The following is a 22,333-nucleotide window of genomic DNA, read 5'->3' on the forward strand; positions in this document are numbered from 1 at the left end:
AGAAGTTGTGGTATTTACTTACAAAGCAATATCACTCAGCAATGAAATCTGTGTCATCAGGCCCTTAGCAGCACAATGAGTGGATTCAGGTATGATGATTCTAACTGAAATAAGTCACACAGAAAAAGAAACATCATAAGATATCAGTAATACACGGAATGTAAACTTGGCTACACAGGAACTGAATTACAGAACAGAACAGGGTCTCAAATTTAGAAAACCAACTTATGCTTGCTTAAGGGTAAAGGTGAGTTGGGGTGCTGCATAAAACCAGAGATTGAAATGAGCACAGATAAAGTTCCTTAAGCCAAATATGGAATAGACAAGAGCTACTCCTTGCTCAACGAAATGGACTCAACACCGCATATTAAACGCCTAAGAATGTACCTGACTAGTAAGTATCGTAAAACCTATGGATTGCTATGTCTCCAAAAGAGAATCAAGCATGTGTACAGGGGCATAAACGCAGCAGTGATAGGATTGGAGAGGTTCGGTGAGCAAATGAAGACCCTTTGAAGTCATATTGCATGGTACCCATTCCACGGGTCTCAACTCTCCAGGTTTAAGGTATTCTTCCTTCAGCTAAAACATGCATGTGGAACCCAAGTATGATCAACCATGTGAACGGGAGACGTGTTCAAATATGTCTCAGTTTTCCTCCCCTGGTACTCGGGTGCAACATTCCAGACGCTTTACTAACACTCTCCCCACTTGGAGAGTCAGCGCCTTTAACCTCCTGTTTGGCCCAGTTTGCAATTTCTGCGGAAGATGAACAGGAATAGCGAGAACCAATGAGAGGCTAGCTGGAGGTGTCTGGACGGGCAAATTTAACTCTCATTTCCCACCAGGAAGAGGAAATAACCAAAGGCTCAGCGTGCCGTACCGGAACCAGATTAGGGCCTGAAGCCATCCTGCGGTGTTGCGGCCAGGTCACAAGAAAGCGAGTTGAAGAAAGGAGCTCAGGGGCACTGTAATTCACAAACCTGCAGAGTTATAAATGACAGCTATCGTCCAAAAATAGACTGAAGTAAGGCTGCCAAGAGGACTTGAAAGCGGGGCAGAATTGCAGGAAACCGATTTCAGGAGATTGACTGGAATTGCATTGAAAGCATAGGAAAAGAGGCAGAACGTCCACAATGATGCACTTGGCCAGAAAGGGCGTATGCGTTTTTTCCTGAATATATTCAGGAAAAAACGCATACGCCCTTTTTGGCCAACCAAGCAAGCTTGCAAAGGAAATCTGCACTACAATGAAGTCTCACTTCCCCGTGGTCAAAAGGGCCATCTGAAAAAAGTGTAAAATCCAGAAAGGCAGGACAGGCCATGGAGAACTGGGAGCCTTGTTATGCTGATGGGCGGGATGTAAATTGCCAACAGACAATCGGGAGAAGTGTATGGTGTTTCCTGAAACATCTAAAAAACAAAGCAACAGAGCCTAGGGCACTGCCACTTATGGTCCTATAGCTTAGGGAAATTAAAATCAAAAAGACACAGCCACCCCAAAGTTTGGGACGCCTCTGTTTACAAGAACCTCGTTTACAGTACAAGTTCAACATCGCAGAAAGTGAAAAATGGATAAAGAAGTTGTGGTATTTACTTACAAAGCAATATCACTCAGCAATGAAATCTATGTCATCAGGCCCTTAGCATCACAATGAGTGGATTCAGGTACGATGATTCTAACTGAAATAAGTCACACAGAAAAAGAAACATCATAAGTTATCAGTAATACACGGAATGTAAACTTGGCTACACAGGAACTGAATTACAGAACAGAACAGGGTCTCAAATTTAGAAAACCAACTTATGCTTGCTTAAGGTTAAAGGTGAGTTGGGGTGCTGCATAAAACCAGAGATTGAAATGAGCACAGATAAAGTTCCTTAAGTCAAATATGGAATAGACAAGAGCTACTCCTTGCTCAACGAAATGGACTCAACACCGCATATTAAACGCCTAAGAATGTACATGACTAGTAAGTATCTTAAAACCTATAGATTGCTATGTCTCCGAAAGAGAATCAAGCATGTGTACAGGGGCATAAACGCAGCAGTGATAGGATTGGAGAGGTTCGGTGAGCAAATGAAGACCCTTTGAAGTCATATTGCATGGTACCCATTCCACGGGTTTCAACTACCCAGGTTTTAGGTATTCTTCCTTCAGCTAAAACATGCATGTGGAACCCAGAGTACAATCAACCATGGGATCGGGAGACGTGTTCAAATATGTCTCAGTTTTCCTCCCCTGGTACTCGGGTGCAACATTCCAGACGCTTTACTTACACTCTCCCCACTTGGAGAGTCAGCGCCTTTAACCTCCTGTTTGGCACAGTTTGCAATTTCTGCGGAGGATGAACAGGAATAGCGAGAATCAATGAGAGGCTAGCTGGAGGTGTCTGGACGGGCAAATTTAACTCTCATTTCCCACCAGGAGGAGGAATTAACCAAAGGCTCAGCGTGCCGTGCCAGAACCAGATTAGGGCCTGAAGCCATCCTGCGGTGTTGCGGCCAGGTCACAAGAAAGCGAGTTGAAGAAAGGAGCTCAGGGGCACTGTAATTCACAAACCTGCAGAGTTATAAATGACAGCTATCGTCCAAAAATAGACTGAAGTAAGGCTGCCAAGAGGACTTGAAAGCGGGGCAGAATTGCAGGAAACCGATTTCAGGAGGTAGACTGGAATTGCATTGAAAGCATAGGAAAAGAGGCAGAACGTCCACAATGATGCACTTGGCCAAAAAGGGCGTATGCGTTTTTTCCTGAATATATTCAGGAAAAAACGCATACGCCCTTTTTGGCCAACCAAGCAAGCTTGCAAAGGAAATCTGCACTACAATGAAGTCTCACTTCCCCCCGGTCAAAAGGGCCATCTGAAAAAAGTGTAAAATCCAGAAAGGCAGGACAGGCCATGGAGAACTTGGAGCCTTGTTATGGTGATGCGTGGGATGTAAATTGCCAACAGACACTCGGGAGAAGTGTATGGTGTTTCCTGAAACATCTAAAAAACAAAGCAACAGAGCCTAGGGCACTTCCACTTATGGTCCTATAGCTTAGGGAAATTAAAATCAAAAAGACACAGCCACCCCAAAGTTTGGGACGCCTCTGTTTACAAGAACCTCGTTTACAGTACAAGTTCAACATCGCAGAAAGTGAAAAATGGATAAAGAAGTTGTGGTATTTACTTACAAAGCAATATCACTCAGCAATGAAATCTGTGTCATCAGGCCCTTAGCAGCACAATGAGTGGATTCAGGTATGATGATTCTAACTGAAATAAGTCACACAGAAATAGAAACATCATAAGATATCAGTAATACACGGAATGTAAACTTGGCTACACAGGAACTGAATTACAGAACAGAACAGGGTCTCAAATTTCGAAAACCAACTTATGCTTGCTTAAGGGGAAAGGTGAGTTGGGGTGCTGCATAAAACCAGAGATTGAAATGAGCACAGATAAAGTTCCTTAAGCCAAATATGGAATAGACAAGAGCTACTCCTTGCTCAACGAAATGGACTCAACACCGCATATTAAACGCCTAAGAATGTACCTGACTAGTAAGTATCTTAAAACCTATGGATTGCTATGTCTGCGAAAGAGAATCAAGCATGTGTACAGGGGCATAAACGCAGCAGTGATAGGATTGGAGAGGTTCGGTGAGCAAATGAAGACCCTTTGAAGTCATATTGCATGGTACCCATTCCACGGGTTTCAACTCTCCAGGTTTAAGGTATTCTTCCTTCAGCTAAAACATGCATGTGGAACCCAGAGTATGATCATCCATGTGATCGGGAGTCGTGTTCAAATATGTCTCAGTTTTTGTACCCTGGTACTCGGGTGCAACATTCCAGACGCTTTACTAACACTCTCCCGACTTGGAGAGTCAGTCCCTTTAACCTCCTGTTTGGCCCAGTTTGCAATTTCTGCGGAAGATGAACAGGAATAGCGAGAACCAATGAGAGGCTAGCTGGAGGTGTCTCGACGTGCAAATTTAACTCTCATTTCCCACCAGGAAGAGGAATTAACCAAAGGCTCAGCATGCCGGGCCGGAACCAGATTAGGGCCTGAAGCCATCCTGTGGTGTTGCGGCCAGGTCACAAGAAAGCGAGTTGAAGAAAGGAGCTCAGGGGCACTGTAATTCACAAACCTGCAGAGTTATAAACGACAGCTATCGTCCAAAAATAGACTGAAGTAAGGCTGCCAAGAGGACTTGAAAGCGGGGCAGAATTGCAGGAAACCGATTTCAGGAGGTAGACTGGAATTGCATTGAAAGCATAGGAAAAGAGGCAGAACGTCCACAATGATGCACTTGGCCAAAAAGGGCGTATGCGTTTTTTCCTGAATATATTCAGGAAAAAACGCATACGCCCTTTTTGGCCAACCAAGCAAGCTTGCAAAGGAAATCTGCACTACAATGAAGTCTCACTTCCCCCCGGTCAAAAGGGCCATCTGAAAAAAGTGTAAAATCCAGAAAGGCAGGACAGGTCATGGAGAACTGGGAGCCTTGTTATGCTGATGGGCGGGATGTAAATTGCCAACAACCACTCCGGAGAAGTGTATGGTGTTTCCTGAAACATCTAAAAAACAAAGCAACAGAACCTAGGGCACTTCCACTTATGGTCCTATAGCTTAGGGAAATTAAAATCAAAAAGACACAGCCACCCCAAAGTTTGGGACGCCTCCGTTTACAAGAACCTCGTTTACCGTACAAGTTCAATATCACAGAAAGTGAAAAATGGATAAAGAACTTGTGGTACTTACGTACAATGCAGTATCACTCAGCAATGAAATCTATGTCATCAGGCCCGTAGCAGCATAATGAGTGGATTCAGGTACGATGATTCTAACTGAAATAAGTCACACAGAAAAAGAAACATCATAAGATATCACTAATACACGGAATGTAAACTTGGCTACACAGGAACTGAATTCCAAAACAGAACAGGTTCTCAAATTTAGAAAACCAACTTATGCTTGCTTAAGGGGAAAGGTGAGTTGGGGTGCTGCATAATACCGGAGATTGAAATGAGCACAGATAAAGTTCCTTAAGCCAAATATGGAATAGACAAGAGCTACTCCTTGCTCAACGAAATGGACTCAACACCCCATATTAAACGCTTAAGAATGTACCTTACTAGTAAGTATCTTAAAACCTATGGATTGCTATGTCTCCAAAAGAGAACCAAGCATGTGTACAGGGGCATAAACGCAGCAGTGATAGGATTGGAGAGGTTCGGTGAGCAAATGAAGACCCTTTGAAGTCATATTGCATGGTACCCATTACACGGGTTTCAACTACCCGGTTTTAAGGTATTCTTCCTTCAGCTAAAACATGCATGTGGAACGTAGAGTATGATCAACCATGTGATCGGGAGACGTGTTCAAATATGTCTCAGTTTTCGTACCCTGGTACTCGGGTGCAAGATTCCAGACGCTTTACTAACACTCTCCCGACTTAGAGAGTCAGTCCCTTTAACCTCCTGTTTGGCCCAGTTTGCAATTTCTGCGGAAGATGAACAGGAATAGCGAGAACCAATGAGAGGCTAGCTGGAGGTGTCTGGACGGGCAAATTTAACTCTCATTTCCCAACAGGAACAGGAATTAACCAAAGGCTCAGCGTGCCGTGCCGGAACCAGATTAGGGCCTGAAGCCATCCTGCGGTGTTGCGACCAGCACAAAAGAAAGCGAGTTGAAGAAAGGAGCTCAGGGGCACTGTAATTCACAAACCTGCAGAGTTATAAATGACAGCTATCGTCCAAAAATATACTGAAGTAAGGTTGCCAAGAGGACTTGAAAGCGGGGCAGAATTGCAGGAAACCAATTTCAGGTGGTAGACTGGAATTGCATTGAAAGCATAGGAAAAGAGGCAGAACGTCCACAATGATGCACTTGGCCAAAAAGGGCGTATGCGTTTTTTCCTGAATATATTCAGGAAAAAACGCATACGCACTTTTTGGCCAACCAAGCAAGCTTGCAAAGGAAATCTGCACTACAATGAAGTCTCACTTCCCCCCGGTCAAAAGGGCCATCTGAAAAAAGTGTAAAATCCAGAAAGGCAACAGGCCATTGAGAACTGGGAGCCTTGTTATGCTGATGGGCGGGATGTAAATTGCCAACAGACACTCGGGAGAAGTGTATGGTGTTTCCTGAAACATCTAAAAAACAAAGCAACAGAGCCTAGGGCACTGCCACTTATGGTCCTATAGCTTAGGGAAATTAAAATCAAAAAGACACAGCCACCCCAAAGTTTGGGACGCCTCTGTTTACAAGAACCTCGTTTACAGCACAAGTTCAACATCGCAGAAAGTGAAAAATGGATAAAGAAGTTGTGGTATTTACTTACAAAGCAATATCACTCAGCAATGACATCTGTGTCATCAGGCCCTTAGCAGCACAATGAGTGGATTCAGGTATGATGATTCTAACTGAAATAAGTCACACAGAAAAAGAAACATCATAAGATATCAGTAATACACGGAATGTAAACTTGGCTACACAGGAACTGAATTACAGAACAGAACAGGGTCTCAAATTTAGAAAACAAACTTATGCTTGCTTAAGGGGAAAGGTGAGTTGTGGTGCTGCATAAAACCAGAGATTGAAATGAGCACAGATAAAGTTCCTTAAGCCCAATATGGAATAGACAAGAGCTACTCCTTGCTCAACGAAATGGACTCAACACCGCATATTAAACGCCTAAGAATGTACCTGACTAGTAAGTATCTTAAAACCTATAGATTGCTATGTCTCCGAAAGAGAATCAAGCATGTGTAGAGGGGCAAAAACGCAACAGTGATAGGATTGGAGAGGTTCGGTGAGCAAATGAAGACCCTTTGAAGTCATATTGCATGGTACCCATTCCACGGGTTTCAACTACCCAGGTTTTAGGTATTCTTCCTTCAGCTAAAACATGCATGTGGAACCCAGAGTATGATCAACCATGTGATCGGGAGACGTGTTCAAATATGTCTCAGTTTTCCTCCCCTGGTACTCGGGTGCAACATTCCAGACGCTTTACTAACACTCTCCCCACTTGGAGAGTCAGCGCCTTTAACCTCCTGTTTGGCACAGTTTGCAATTTCTGCCGAAGTTGAACAGGAATAGCGAGAACCAATGAGAGACTAGCTGGAGGTGTCTGGACGGGCAAATTTAACTCTCATTTCCCACCAGGAAGAGGAAATAACCAAAGGCTCAGCGTGCCGTACCGGAACCAATTTAGGGCCTGAAGCCATCCTGCGGTGTTGCGGCCAGCTCAAAAGAAAGCGAGTTGAAGAAAGGAGCTCAGGGGCACTGTAATTCACAAACCTGCAGAGTTATAAATGACAGCTATCGTCCAAAAATAGACTGAAGTAAGGCTGCCAAGAGGACTTGAAAGCGGGGCAGAATTGCAGGAAACCGATTTCAGGAGGTAGACTGGAATTGCATTGAAAGCATAGGAAAAGAGGCAGAACGTCCACAATGATGCACTTGGCCAAAAAGGGCGTATGCGTTTTTTCCTGAATATATTCAGGAAAAAACGCATACGCCCTTTTTGGCCAACCAAGCAAGCTTGCAAAGGAAATCTGCACTACAATGAAGTCTCACTTCCCCCCGGTCAAAAGGGCCATCTGAAAAAAGTGTAAAATCCAGAAAGGCAGGACAGGCCATGGACAACTGGGAGACTTGTTATGCTGATGGGCGGGATGTAAATTGCCAACAGACACTCCGGAGAAGTGTATGGTGTTTCCTGAAACATCTAAAAAACAAAGCAACAGAGCCTAGGGCACTTCCACTTATGGTCCTATAGCTTAGGGAAATTAAAATCAAAAAGACACAGCCACCCCAAAGTTTGGGACGCCTCTGTTTACAAGAACCTCGTTTACCGTACAAGTTCAATATCACAGAAAGTGAAAAATGGATAAAGAACTTGTGGTACTTACGTACAATGCAGTATCACTCAGCAATGAAATCTATGTCATCAGGCCCTTGGCAGCATAATGAGTGGATTCAGGTACGATGATGCTAACTGAAATAAGTCACACAGAAAAAGAAACATCATAAGATATCAGTAATACACGGAATGGAAACTTGGCTACACAGGAACTGAATTACAGAACAGAACAGGGTCTCAAATTTAGAAAGCCAACTTATGCTTGCTTAAGGGGAAAGGTGAGTTGGGGTGCTGCATAAAACCAGAGATTGAAATGAGCACAGATAAAGTTCCTTAAGCCAAATATGGAATAGACAAGAGCTACTCCTTGCTCAATGAAATGGACTCGACACCCCATATTAAAAGCCTAAGAATGTACCTGACTAGTAAGTATCTTAAAACCTATGGATTGCTATGTCTCCAAAAGAGAATCAAGCGTGTGTACAGGGGCATAAACGCAGCAGTGATAGGATTGGAGAGGTTCGGTGAGCAAATGAAGACCCTTTGAAGTCATATTGCATGGTACCCATTCCACGGGTCTCAACTCTTCAGGTTTCAGGTATTCTTCCTTCAGCTAAAACATGCATGTGGAACCCAGAGTATGATCAACCGTGTGAACGGGAGACGTGTTCAAATATGTCTCAGTTTTCTTCCCCTGGTACTCGGGTGCAACATTCCAGATGCTTTACTAACAATCTCCCCACTTGGAGAGTCAGCGCCTTAAACCTCCTGTTTGGCCCAGTTTGCAATTTCTGCGGAAGATGAACAGGAATAGCGAGAACCAATGAGAGACTAGCTGGAGGTGTCTGGACGGGCAAATTTAACTCTCATTTCCCACCAGGAAGAGGAATTAACCAAAGGCTCAGCGTGCCGTGCCAGAACCAGATTAGGGCCTGAAGCCATCCTGCGGTGTTGCGGCCAGCTCACAAGAAAGCGAGTTGAAGAAAGGAGCTCAGGGGCACTGTAATTCACAAACCTGCAGAGTTATGAATGACAGCTATCGTCCAAAAATAGACTGAAGTAAGGCTGCCAAGAGGACTTGAAAGCGGGGCAGAATTGCAGGAAACCGATTTCAGGAGGTAGACTGGAATTGCATTGAAAGCATAGGAAAAGAGGCAGAACGTCCACAATGATGCACTTGGCCAAAAAGGGCGTATGCGTTTTTTCCTGAATATATTCAGGAAAAAACGCATACGCCCTTTTTGGCCAACCAAGCAAACTTGCAAAGGAAATCTGCACTACAATGAAGTCTCACTTCCCCCCGGTCAAAAGGGCCATCTGAAAAAAGTGTAAAATCCAGAAAGGCAGGACAGGCCATGGAGAACTGGGAGCCTTGTTATGCTGATGGGCGGGATGTAAATTGCCAACAGACACTCAGGAGAAGTGTATGGTGTTTCCTGAAACATCTAAAAAACAAAGCAACAGAGCCTAGGGCACTTCCACTTATGGTCCTATAGCTTAGGGAAATTAAAATCAAAAAGACACAGCCACCCCAAAGTTTGGGACGCCTCTGTTTACAAGAACCTCGTTTACCGTACAAGTTCAATATCACAGAAAGTGAAAAATGGATAAAGAACTTGTGGTACTTACGTACAATGCAGTATCACTCAGCAATGAAATCTATGTCATCAGGCCCTTGGCAGCATAATGAGTGGATTCAGGTACGATGATGCTAACTGAAATAAGTCACACAGAAAAAGAAACATCATAAGATATCAGTAATACACGGAATGGAAACTTGGCTACACAGGAACTGAATTACAGAACAGAACAGGGTCTCAAATTTAGAAAGCCAACTTATGCTTGCTTAAGGGGAAAGGTGAGTTGGGGTGCTGCATAAAACCAGAGATTGAAATGAGCACAGATAAAGTTCCTTAAGCCAAATATGGAATAGACAAGAGCTACTCCTTGCTCAACGAAATGGACTCGACACCCCATATTAAAAGCCTAAGAATGTACCTGACTAGTAAGTATCTTAAAACCTATGGATTGCTATGTCTCCAAAAGAGAATCAAGCGTGTGTACAGGGGCATAAACGCAGCAGTGATAGGATTGGAGAGGTTCGGTGAGCAAATGAAGACCCTTTGAAGTCATATTGCATGGTACCCATTCCACGGGTCTCAACTCTTCAGGTTTCAGGTATTCTTCCTTCAGCTAAAACATGCATGTGGAACCCAGAGTATGATCAACCGTGTGAACGGGAGACGTGTTCAAATATGTCTCAGTTTTCTTCCCCTGGTACTCGGGTGCAACATTCCAGATGCTTTACTAACACTCTCCCCACTTGGAGAGTCAGCGCCTTAAACCTCCTGTTTGGCCCAGTTTGCAATTTCTGCGGAAGATGAACAGGAATAGCGAGAACAAATGAGAGGCTAGCTGGAGGTGTCTGGACGGGCAAATTTAACTCTCATTTCCCAACAGGAGCAGGAATTAACCAAAGGCTCAGCGTGCCGTGCCGGAACCAGATTAGGGCCTGAAGCCATCCTGCGGTGTTGCGACCAGCACAAAAGAAAGCGAGTTGAAGAAAGGAGCTCAGGGGCACTGTAATTCACAAACCTGCAGAGTTATAAATGACAGCTATCGTCCAAAAATATACTGAAGTAAGGTTGCCAAGAGGACTTGAAAGCGGGGCAGAATTGCAGGAAACCAATTTCAGGTGGTAGACTGGAATTGCATTGAAAGCATAGGAAAAGAGGCAGAACGTCCACAATGATGCACTTGGCCAAAAAGGGCGTATGCGTTTTTTCCTGAATATATTCAGGAAAAAACGCATACGCACTTTTTGGCCAACCAAGCAAGCTTGCAAAGGAAATCTGCACTACAATGAAGTCTCACTTCCCCCCGGTCAAAAGGGCCATCTGAAAAAAGTGTAAAATCCAGAAAGGCAACAGGCCATTGAGAACTGGGAGCCTTGTTATGCTGATGGGCGGGATGTAAATTGCCAACAGACACTCGGGAGAAGTGTATGGTGTTTCCTGAAACATCTAAAAAACAAAGCAACAGAGCCTAGGGCACTGCCACTTATGGTCCTATAGCTTAGGGAAATTAAAATCAAAAAGACACAGCCACCCCAAAGTTTGGGACGCCTCTGTTTACAAGAACCTCGTTTACAGCACAAGTTCAACATCGCAGAAAGTGAAAAATGGATAAAGAAGTTGTGGTATTTACTTACAAAGCAATATCACTCAGCAATGACATCTGTGTCATCAGGCCCTTAGCAGCACAATGAGTGGATTCAGGTATGATGATTCTAACTGAAATAAGTCACACAGAAAAAGAAACATCATAAGATATCAGTAATACACGGAATGTAAACTTGGCTACACAGGAACTGAATTACAGAACAGAACAGGGTCTCAAATTTAGAAAACAAACTTATGCTTGCTTAAGGGGAAAGGTGAGTTGTGGTGCTGCATAAAACCAGAGATTGAAATGAGCACAGATAAAGTTCCTTAAGCCCAATATGGAATAGACAAGAGCTACTCCTTGCTCAACGAAATGGACTCAACACCGCATATTAAACGCCTAAGAATGTACCTGACTAGTAAGTATCTTAAAACCTATAGATTGCTATGTCTCCGAAAGAGAATCAAGCATGTGTAGAGGGGCAAAAACGCAACAGTGATAGGATTGGAGAGGTTCGGTGAGCAAATGAAGACCCTTTGAAGTCATATTGCATGGTACCCATTCCACGGGTTTCAACTACCCAGGTTTTAGGTATTCTTCCTTCAGCTAAAACATGCATGTGGAACCCAGAGTATGATCAACCATGTGATCGGGAGACGTGTTCAAATATGTCTCAGTTTTCCTCCCCTGGTACTCGGGTGCAACATTCCAGACGCTTTACTAACACTCTCCCCACTTGGAGAGTCAGCGCCTTTAACCTCCTGTTTGGCACAGTTTGCAATTTCTGCCGAAGTTGAACAGGAATAGCGAGAACCAATGAGAGACTAGCTGGAGGTGTCTGGACGGGCAAATTTAACTCTCATTTCCCACCAGGAAGAGGAAATAACCAAAGGCTCAGCGTGCCGTACCGGAACCAATTTAGGGCCTGAAGCCATCCTGCGGTGTTGCGGCCAGCTCAAAAGAAAGCGAGTTGAAGAAAGGAGCTCAGGGGCACTGTAATTCACAAACCTGCAGAGTTATAAATGACAGCTATCGTCCAAAAATAGACTGAAGTAAGGCTGCCAAGAGGACTTGAAAGCGGGGCAGAATTGCAGGAAACCGATTTCAGGAGGTAGACTGGAATTGCATTGAAAGCATAGGAAAAGAGGCAGAACGTCCACAATGATGCACTTGGCCAAAAAGGGCGTATGCGTTTTTTCCTGAATATATTCAGGAAAAAACGCATACGCCCTTTTTGGCCAAACAAGCAAACTTGCAAAGGAAATCTGCAGTACAATGAAGTCTCACTTCCCCCCGGTCAAAAGGGCCATCTGAAAAAAGTGTAAAATCCAGAAAGGCAGGACAGGCCATGGACAACTGGGAGACTTGTTATGCTGATGGGCGGGATGTAAATTGCCAACAGACACTCCGGAGAAGTGTATGGTGTTTCCTGAAACATCTAAAAAACAAAGCAACAGAGCCTAGGGCACTTCCACTTATGGTCCTATAGCTTAGGGAAATTAAAATCAAAAAGACACAGCCACCCCAAAGTTTGGGACGCCTCTGTTTACAAGAACCTCGTTTACCGTACAAGTTCAATATCACAGAAAGTGAAAAATGGATAAAGAACTTGTGGTACTTACGTACAATGCAGTATCACTCAGCAATGAAATCTATGTCATCAGGCCCTTGGCAGCATAATGAGTGGATTCAGGTACGATGATGCTAACTGAAATAAGTCACACAGAAAAAGAAACATCATAAGATATCAGTAATACACGGAATGGAAACTTGGCTACACAGGAACTGAATTACAGAACAGAACAGGGTCTCAAATTTAGAAAGCCAACTTATGCTTGCTTAAGGGGAAAGGTGAGTTGGGGTGCTGCATAAAACCAGAGATTGAAATGAGCACAGATAAAGTTCCTTAAGCCAAATATGGAATAGACAAGAGCTACTCCTTGCTCAACGAAATGGACTCGACACCCCATATTAAAAGCCTAAGAATGTACCTGACTAGTAAGTATCTTAAAACCTATGGATTGCTATGTCTCCAAAAGAGAATCAAGCGTGTGTACAGGGGCATAAACGCAGCAGTGATAGGATTGGAGAGGTTCGGTGAGCAAATGAAGACCCTTTGAAGTCATATTGCATGGTACCCATTCCACGGGTCTCAACTCTTCAGGTTTCAGGTATTCTTCCTTCAGCTAAAACATGCATGTGGAACCCAGAGTATGATCAACCGTGTGAACGGGAGACGTGTTCAAATATGTCTCAGTTTTCTTCCCCTGGTACTCGGGTGCAACATTCCAGATGCTTTACTAACAATCTCCCCACTTGGAGAGAAAGCGCCTTAAACCTCCTGTTTGGCCCAGTTTGCAATTTCTGCGGAAGATGAACAGGAATAGCGAGAACCAATGAGAGACTAGCTGGAGGTGTCTGGACGGGCAAATTTAACTCTCATTTCCCACCAGGAAGAGGAATTAACCAAAGGCTCAGCGTGCCGTGCCAGAACCAGATTAGGGCCTGAAGCCATCCTGCGGTGTTGCAGCCAGCTCACAAGAAAGCGAGTTGAAGAAAGGAGCTCAGGGGCACTGTAATTCACAAACCTGCAGAGTTATGAATGACAGCTATCGTCCAAAAATAGACTGAAGTAAGGCTGCCAAGAGGACTTGAAAGCGGGGCAGAATTGCAGGAAACCGATTTCAGGAGGTAGACTGGAATTGCATTGAAAGCATAGGAAAAGAGGCAGAACGTCCACAATGATGCACTTGGCCAAAAAGGGCGTATGCGTTTTTTCCTGAATATATTCAGGAAAAAACGCATACGCCCTTTTTGGCCAACCAAGCAAACTTGCAAAGGAAATCTGCACTACAATGAAGTCTCACTTCCCCCCGGTCAAAAGGGCCATCTGAAAAAAGTGTAAAATCCAGAAAGGCAGGACAGGCCATGGAGAACTGGGAGCCTTGTTATGCTGATGGGCGGGATGTAAATTGCCAACAGACACTCAGGAGAAGTGTATGGTGTTTCCTGAAACATCTAAAAAACAAAGCAACAGAGCCTAGGGCACTTCCACTTATGGTCCTATAGCTTAGGGAAATTAAAATCAAAAAGACACAGCCACCCCAAAGTTTGGGACGCCTCTGTTTACAAGAACCTCGTTTACCGTACAAGTTCAATATCACAGAAAGTGAAAAATGGATAAAGAACTTGTGGTACTTACGTACAATGCAGTATCACTCAGCAATGAAATCTATGTCATCAGGCCCTTGGCAGCATAATGAGTGGATTCAGGTACGATGATGCTAACTGAAATAAGTCACACAGAAAAAGAAACATCATAAGATATCAGTAATACACGGAATGGAAACTTGGCTACACAGGAACTGAATTACAGAACAGAACAGGGTCTCAAATTTAGAAAGCCAACTTATGCTTGCTTAAGGGGAAAGGTGAGTTGGGGTGCTGCATAAAACCAGAGATTGAAATGAGCACAGATAAAGTTCCTTAAGCCAAATATGGAATAGACAAGAGCTACTCCTTGCTCAACGAAATGGACTCGACACCCCATATTAAAAGCCTAAGAATGTACCTGACTAGTAAGTATCTTAAAACCTATGGATTGCTATGTCTCCAAAAGAGAATCAAGCGTGTGTACAGGGGCATAAACGCAGCAGTGATAGGATTGGAGAGGTTCGGTGAGCAAATGAAGACCCTTTGAAGTCATATTGCATGGTACCCATTCCACGGGTCTCAACTCTTCAGGTTTCAGGTATTCTTCCTTCAGCTAAAACATGCATGTGGAACCCAGAGTATGATCAACCGTGTGAACGGGAGACGTGTTCAAATATGTCTCAGTTTTCTTCCCCTGGTACTCGGGTGCAACATTCCAGATGCTTTACTAACACTCTCCCCACTTGGAGAGTCAGCGCCTTAAACCTCCTGTTTGGCCCAGTTTGCAATTTCTGCGGAAGATGAACAGGAATAGCGAGAACCAATGAGAGACTAGCTGGAGGTGTCTGGACGGGCAAATTTAACTCTCATTTCCCACCAGGAAGAGGAATTAACCAAAGGCTCAGCGTGCCGTGCCAGAACCAGATTAGGGCCTGAAGCCATCCTGCGGTGTTGCGGCCAGCTCACAAGAAAGCGAGTTGAAGAAAGGAGCTCAGGGGCACTGTAATTCACAAACCTGCAGAGTTATGAATGACAGCTATCGTCCAAAAATAGACTGAAGTAAGGCTGCCAAGAGGACTTGAAAGCGGGGCAGAATTGCAGGAAACCGATTTCAGGAGGTAGACTGGAATTGCATTGAAAGCATAGGAAAAGAGGCAGAACGTCCACAATGATGCACTTGGCCAAAAAGGGCGTATGCGTTTTTTCCTGAATATATTCAGGAAAAAACGCATACGCCCTTTTTGGCCAACCAAGCAAACTTGCAAAGGAAATCTGCACTACAATGAAGTCTCACTTCCCCCCGGTCAAAAGGGCCATCTGAAAAAAGTGTAAAATCCAGAAAGGCAGGACAGGCCATGGAGAACTGGGAGCCTTGTTATGCTGATGGGCGGGATGTAAATTGCCAACAGACACTCAGGAGAAGTGTATGGTGTTTCCTGAAACATCGAAAAAACAAAGCAACAGAGTCTAGGGCACTTCCACTTATGGTCCTATAGCTTAGGGAAATTAAAATCAAAAAGACACAGCCACCCCAAAATTTGGGACGCCTCTGTTTACAAGAACCTCGTTTACCATACAAGTTCAACATCGCAGAAAGTGAAAAATGGATAAAGAAGTTGTGGTATTTACTTACAAAGCAATATCACTCAGCAATGAAATCTATGTCATCAGGCCCTTAGCAGCACAATGAGTGGATTCAGGTATGATGATTCTAACTGAAATAAGTCACACAGAAAAAGAAACATCATAAGATATCACTAATACACGGAATGTAAACTTGGCTACACAGGAACTGAATTACAGAACAGAACAGGGTCTCAAATTTAGAAAACCAACTTATGCTTGCTTAAGGGGAAAGGTGAGTTGGGGTGCTGCATAAAACCAGAGATCGAAATGAGCACAGATAAAGTTCCTTAAGCCAAATATGGAATAGACAAGAGCTACTGCTTGCTCAACGAAATGGACTCGACACCGCATATTAAACGCCTAAGAATGTACCTGACTAGTAAGTATCTTAAAACCTATGGATTGCTATGTCTCCGAAAGAGAATGAAGCATGTGTACAGGGGCATAAACACAGCAGTGAAAGGATTGGAGAGGTTCGGTGAGCAAATGAACACCCTTTGAAGTCATATTACATGGTACCCATTCCATGGGTTTTAACTACCCAGGTTTAAGGTATTCTTCCTTCAGCTAAAACTTGCATGTGGAACCTAGAGTATGATCAACCATGTGATCGGGAGACGTGTTCAAATATGTCTCAGTTTTCGTACCCTGGTACTCGGGTGCAACATTCCAGACGCTTTACTAACACTCTCCCCACATGGAGAGTCAGTCCCTTTAACCTCCTGTTTGGCCCAGTTTGCAATTTCTGTGGAAGTTGAACAGGAATAGCGAGAACCAATGAGAGACTAGCTGAAGGTGTCTGGATGGGCAAATTTAACTCTCATTTCCCACCAGGAAGAGGAATTAACCAAAGGCTCAGCGTGCCGTGCCGGAACCAGATTAGGGCCTGAAGACATCCTGCGGTGTTGCGGCCAGCTCACAAGAAAGCGAGTTGAAGAAAGGAGCTCAGGGGCACTGTAATTCACAAACCTGCAGAGTTATAAATGACAGCTATCGTCCAAAAATAGACTGAAGTAAGGCTGCCAAGAGGACTTGAAAGCGGGGCAGAATTGCAGGAAACCGATTTCAGGAGGTAGACTGGAATTGCATTGAAAGCATAGGAAAAGAGGCAGAACGTCCACAATGATGCACTTGGCCAAAAAGGGCGTATGCGTTTTTTCCTGAATATGTTCAGGAAAAAACGCATACGCCATTTTTGGCCAACCAAGCAAACTTGCAAAGGAAATCTGCACTACAAAGAAGTCTCACTTCTCCCCGGTCAAAAGGGCCATCTGAAAAAAGTGTAAAATCCAGAAAGGCAGGACAGGCCATGGAGAACTGGGAGCCTTGTTATGCTGATGGGCGGGATGTAAATTGCCAACAGACACTCGGGAGAAGTGTATGGTGTTTCCTGAAACATCGAAAAAACAAAACAACAGAGTCTAGGGCACTTCCACATATGGTCCTATAGCTTAGGGAAATTAAAATCAAAAAGACACAGCCACCCCAAAGTTTGGGACGCCTCTGTTTACAAGAACCTCGTTTACCGTGCAAGTTCAATATCACAGAAAGTGAAAAATGGATAAAGAACTTGTGGTACTTACGTACAATGCAGTATCAATCAGCAATGAAATCTATGTCATCAGGCCCGTAGCAGCATAATGAGTGGATTCAGGTACGATGATTCTAACTGAAATAAGTCACACAGAAAAAGAAACATCATAAAATATCACTAATACACGGAATGTAAACTTGGCTACACAGGAACTGAATTCCAAAACAGAACAGGGTCTCAAATTTAGAAAACCAACTTATGCTTGCTTAAGGGGAAAGGTGAGTTGGGGTGCTGCATAAAACCAAAGATTGAAATGAGCACAGATAAATTTCCTTAAGCCAAATATGGAATAGACAAGAGCTACTCCTTGCTCAGCGAAATGGACTCAACACCCCATATTAAACGCCTAAGAATGTTGGTGACTAGTAAGTATCTTAAAACCTATGGATTGCTATGTCTCCAAAAGAGAATCAAGCGTGTGTACAGGGGCATAAACACAGCAGTGAAAGGATTGGAGAGGTTCGGTGAGCAAAAGAAGACCCTTTGAAGTCATATTACATGGTACCCATTCCACGGGTTTCAACTACCCAGGTTTAAGGTATTCTTCCTTCAGCTAAAACATGCATGTGGAACCTAGAGTATGATCAACCATGTGATCGGGAGAAGTGTTCAAATATGTCTCAGTTTTCCTCCCCTGGTACTCGGGTGCAACATTCCAGACGCTTTACTAACACTCTCCCGACTTGGAGAGTCAGTCCCTTTAACCTCCTGCTTGGCCCAGTTTGCAATTTCTGCGGAAGATGAACAGGAATAGCGAGAACCAATGAGAGACTAGCTGGAGGTGTCTGGACGGGCAAATTTAACTCTCATTTCCCACCAGGAAGAAGAATTAACCAAAGGCTCAGCGTGCCGTGCCAGAACCAGATTAGGGCCTGAAGCCATCCTGCGGTGTTGCGGCCAGCTCAAAAGAAAGCGAGTTGAAGAAAGGAGCTCAGGGGCACTGTAATTCACAAACCTGCAGAGTTATAAATGACAGCTATCTTCCAAAAATAGACTGAAGTAAGGCTGCCAAGAGGACTTGAAAGCAGGGCAGAATTGCAGTAAACCGATTTCAGGAGGTAGACTGGAATTGCATTGAAAGCATAGGAAAAGAGGCAGAACGTCCACAATGATGCACTTGGCCAAAAAGTGCGTATGCGTTTTTTCCTGAATATATTCAGGAAAAAACGCATACGCCCTTTTTGGCCAACCAAGCAAGCTTGCAAAGGAAATCTGCACTACAAAGAAGTCTCACTTCCCCCCGGTCAAAAGGGCCATCTGAAAAAAGTGTAAAATCCAGAAAGGCAGGACAGGCCATGGAGAACTGGGAGCCTTGTTATGCTGATGGGCGGGATGTAAATTGCCAACAGACACTCAGGAGAAGTGTATGGTGTTTCCTGAAACATCTAAAAAACAAAGCAACAGAGCCTAGGGCACTTCCACTTATGGTCCTATAGCTTAGGGAAATTAAAATCAAAAAGACACAGCCACCCCAAAGTTTGGGACGCCTCTGTTTACAAGAACCTCGTTTACCGTACAAGTTCAATATCACAGAAAGTGAAAAATGGATAAAGAACTTGTGGTACTTACGTACAATGCAGTATCACTCAGCAATGAAATCTATGTCATCAGGCCCTTGGCAGCATAATGAGTGGATTCAGGTACGATGATGCTAACTGAAATAAGTCACACAGAAAAAGAAACATCATAAGATATCAGTAATACACGGAATGGAAACTTGGCTACACAGGAACTGAATTACAGAACAGAACAGGGTCTCAAATTTAGAAAGCCAACGTATGCTTGCTTAAGGGGAAAGGTGAGTTGGGGTGCTGCATAAAACCAGAGATTGAAATGAGCACAGATAAAGTTCCTTAAGCCAAATATGGAATAGACAAGAGCTACTCCTTGCTCAACGAAATGGACTCGACACCCCATATTAAAAGCCTAAGAATGTACCTGACTAGTAAGTATCTTAAAACCTATGGATTGCTATGTCTCCAAAAGAGAATCAAGCGTGTGTACAGGGGCATAAACGCAGCAGTGATAGGATTGGAGAGGTTCGGTGAGCAAATGAAGACCCTTTGAAGTCATATTGCATGGTACCCATTCCACGGGTCTCAACTCTTCAGGTTTCAGGTATTCTTCCTTCAGCTAAAACATGCATGTGGAACCCAGAGTATGATCAACCGTGTGAACGGGAGACGTGTTCAAATATGTCTCAGTTTTCTTCCCCTGGTACTCGGGTGCAACATTCCAGATGCTTTACTAACACTCTCCCCACTTGGAGAGTCAGCGCCTTAAACCTCCTGTTTGGCCCAGTTTGCAATTTCTGCGGAAGATGAACAGGAATAGCGAGAACCAATGAGAGACTAGCTGGAGGTGTCTGGACGGGCAAATTTAACTCTCATTTCCCACCAGGAAGAGGAATTAACCAAAGGCTCAGCGTGCCGTGCCAGAACCAGATTAGGGCCTGAAGCCATCCTGCGGTGTTGCGGCCAGCTCACAAGAAAGCGAGTTGAAGAAAGGAGCTCAGGGGCACTGTAATTCACAAACCTGCAGAGTTATGAATGACAGCTATCGTCCAAAAATAGACTGAAGTAAGGCTGCCAAGAGGACTTGAAAGCGGGGCAGAATTGCAGGAAACCGATTTCAGGAGGTAGACTGGAATTGCATTGAAAGCATAGGAAAAGAGGCAGAACGTCCACAATGATGCACTTGGCCAAAAAGGGCGTATGCGTTTTTTCCTGAATATATTCAGGAAAAAACGCATACGCCCTTTTTGGCCAACCAAGCAAGCTTGCAAAGGAAATCTGCACTACAAAGAAGTCTCACTTCCCCCCGGTCAAAAGGGCCATCTGAAAAAGGTGTAAAATCCAGAAAGGCAGGACAGGCCATGGAGAACTGGGAGCTTTGTTATGCTGATGGGCGGGATGGAAATTGTCAACAGACACTCCTGAGAAGTGTATGGTGTTTCCTGAAACATCTAAAAAACAATGCAACAGAGCCTAGGACACTGCCACTTATGGTCCTATAGCTTAGGGAAATTAAAATCAAAAAGACACAGCCACCCCAAAGTTTGGGACGCCTCTGTTTACAAGAACCTCGTTTACAGTACAAGTTCAACATTGTAGAAAGTGAAAAATGGATAAAGAAGTTGTGGTATTTACTTACAAAGCAATATCACTCAGCAATGAAATCTGTGTCATCAGGCCCGTAGCAGCACAATGAGTGGATTCAGGTATGATGATTCTAACTGAAATAAGTCACACAGAAAAAGAAACATCATAAGATATCAGTAATACATGGAATGTAAACTTGGCTACACAGGAACTGAATTACAGAACAGAACAGGGTCTCAAATTTAGAAAACCAACTTATGCTTGCTTAAGGGTAAAGGTGAGTTGGGGTGCTGCATAAAACCAGAGATTGAAATGAGCACAGATAAAGTTCCTTAAGCCAAATATGGAATAGACAAGAGCTACTCCTTGCTCAACGAAATGGACTCAACACCGCATATTAAACGCCTAAGAATGTACCTGACTTGTAAGTATCTTAAAACCTATGGATTGCTATGTCTCCGAAAGAGAATCAAGCATGTGTACAGGGGCATAAACGCAGCAGTGATAGGATTGGAGAGGTTTGGTGAGCAAATGAAGACCCTTTGAAGTCATATTGCATGGTACCCATTCCACGGGTTTCAACTACCCAGGTTTAAGGTATTCTTCCTTCAGCTAAAACATGCATGTGGAACCTAGAGTATGATCAACCATGTGATCAGGAGACGTGTTCAAATATGTCTCAGTTTTCGTCCCCTGGTACTCGGGTGCAACATTCCAGACGCTTTACTAACACTCTCCCGACTTGGAGAGTCAGTCCCTTTAACCTCCTGTTTGGCCCAGTTTGCAATTTCTGCGGAAGATGAACAGGAATAGCGAGAACCAATGAGAGACTAGCTGGAGGTGTCTGGACAGGCAAATTTAACTCTCATTTCCCACCAGGAAGAGGAATTAACGAAAGGCTCAGCGTGCCGTGCCGGAACCAGATTAGGGCCTGAAGCCATCCTGCGGTGTTGCGGCCAGCTCACAAGAAAGCGAGTTGAAGAAAGGAGCTCAGGGGCACTGTAATTCACAAACCTGCAGAGTTATAAATGACAGCTATCGTCAAAAAATATACTGAAGTAAGGCTGCCAAGAGGACTTGAAAGCGGGGCAGAATTGCAGGAAACCGATTTCAGGAGGTAGACTGGAATTGCATTGAAAGCATAGGAAAAGAGGCAGAACGTCCACAATGATGCACTTGGCCAAAAAGGGCGTATGCATTTTTTCCTGAATATATTCAGGAAAAAACGCATACGCCCTTTTTGGCCAACCAAGCAAGCTTCAAAAGGAAATCTGCACTACAATGAAGTCTCACTTCCCCCCGGTCAAAAGGGCCATCTGAAAAAAGTGTAAAATCCAGAGGCAGGACAGGCCATGGAGAACTGGGAGAATTGTTATGCTGATGGGCGGGATGTAAATTGCCAACAGACACTCGGGAGAAGTGTATGGTGTTTCCTGAAACATCTAAAAAACAAAGCAACAGAACCTAGGGCACTTCCACTTATGGTCCTATAGCTTAGGGAAATTAAAATCAAAAAGACACAGCCACCCCAAAGTTTGGAACGGCTCTGTTTACAAGAACCTCGTTTACAGTACAAGTTCAACATCGCAGAAAGTGAAAAATGGATAAAGAAGTTGTGGTATTTACTTACAAAGCAATATCACTCAGCAATGAAATCTGTGTCATCAGGCCCTTAGCAGCACAATGAGTGGATTCAGGTATGATGATTCTAACTGAAATAAGTCACACAGAAAAAGAAACATCATAAGATATCAGTAATACACAGAATGTAAACTTGGCTACACAGGAACTGAATTACAGAACAGAACAGGGTCTCAAATTTAGAAAA

General features: G+C 43.9%; 1 long non-coding RNA gene across 18 annotated transcripts in view; it reads right to left on the minus strand.

Moving 5' to 3' along the window:
• LOC307189637 overlaps nt 1-22,333 on the minus strand; it is a 2,307,304-nt gene that overhangs the window by 722,181 nt on the left and 1,562,790 nt on the right. Inside the window, exon 11 of one of the 18 annotated variants that reach the window (XR_013829247.1) lies at nt 11,075-11,155. The exons of the other annotated variants lie outside the window; for them this stretch is intronic. This is a non-coding gene — a long non-coding RNA (uncharacterized lncRNA). Of the gene's footprint in view, nt 1-11,074; nt 11,156-22,333 lie in introns of those variants that run through there. 18 annotated transcript variants of the gene reach the window in all.

Source organism: Stenella coeruleoalba (assembly GCF_951394435.1).
Source record: "Stenella coeruleoalba genome assembly, chromosome: 7".
Classification (NCBI taxonomy): Eukaryota; Metazoa; Chordata; class Mammalia; order Artiodactyla; family Delphinidae; genus Stenella; species Stenella coeruleoalba.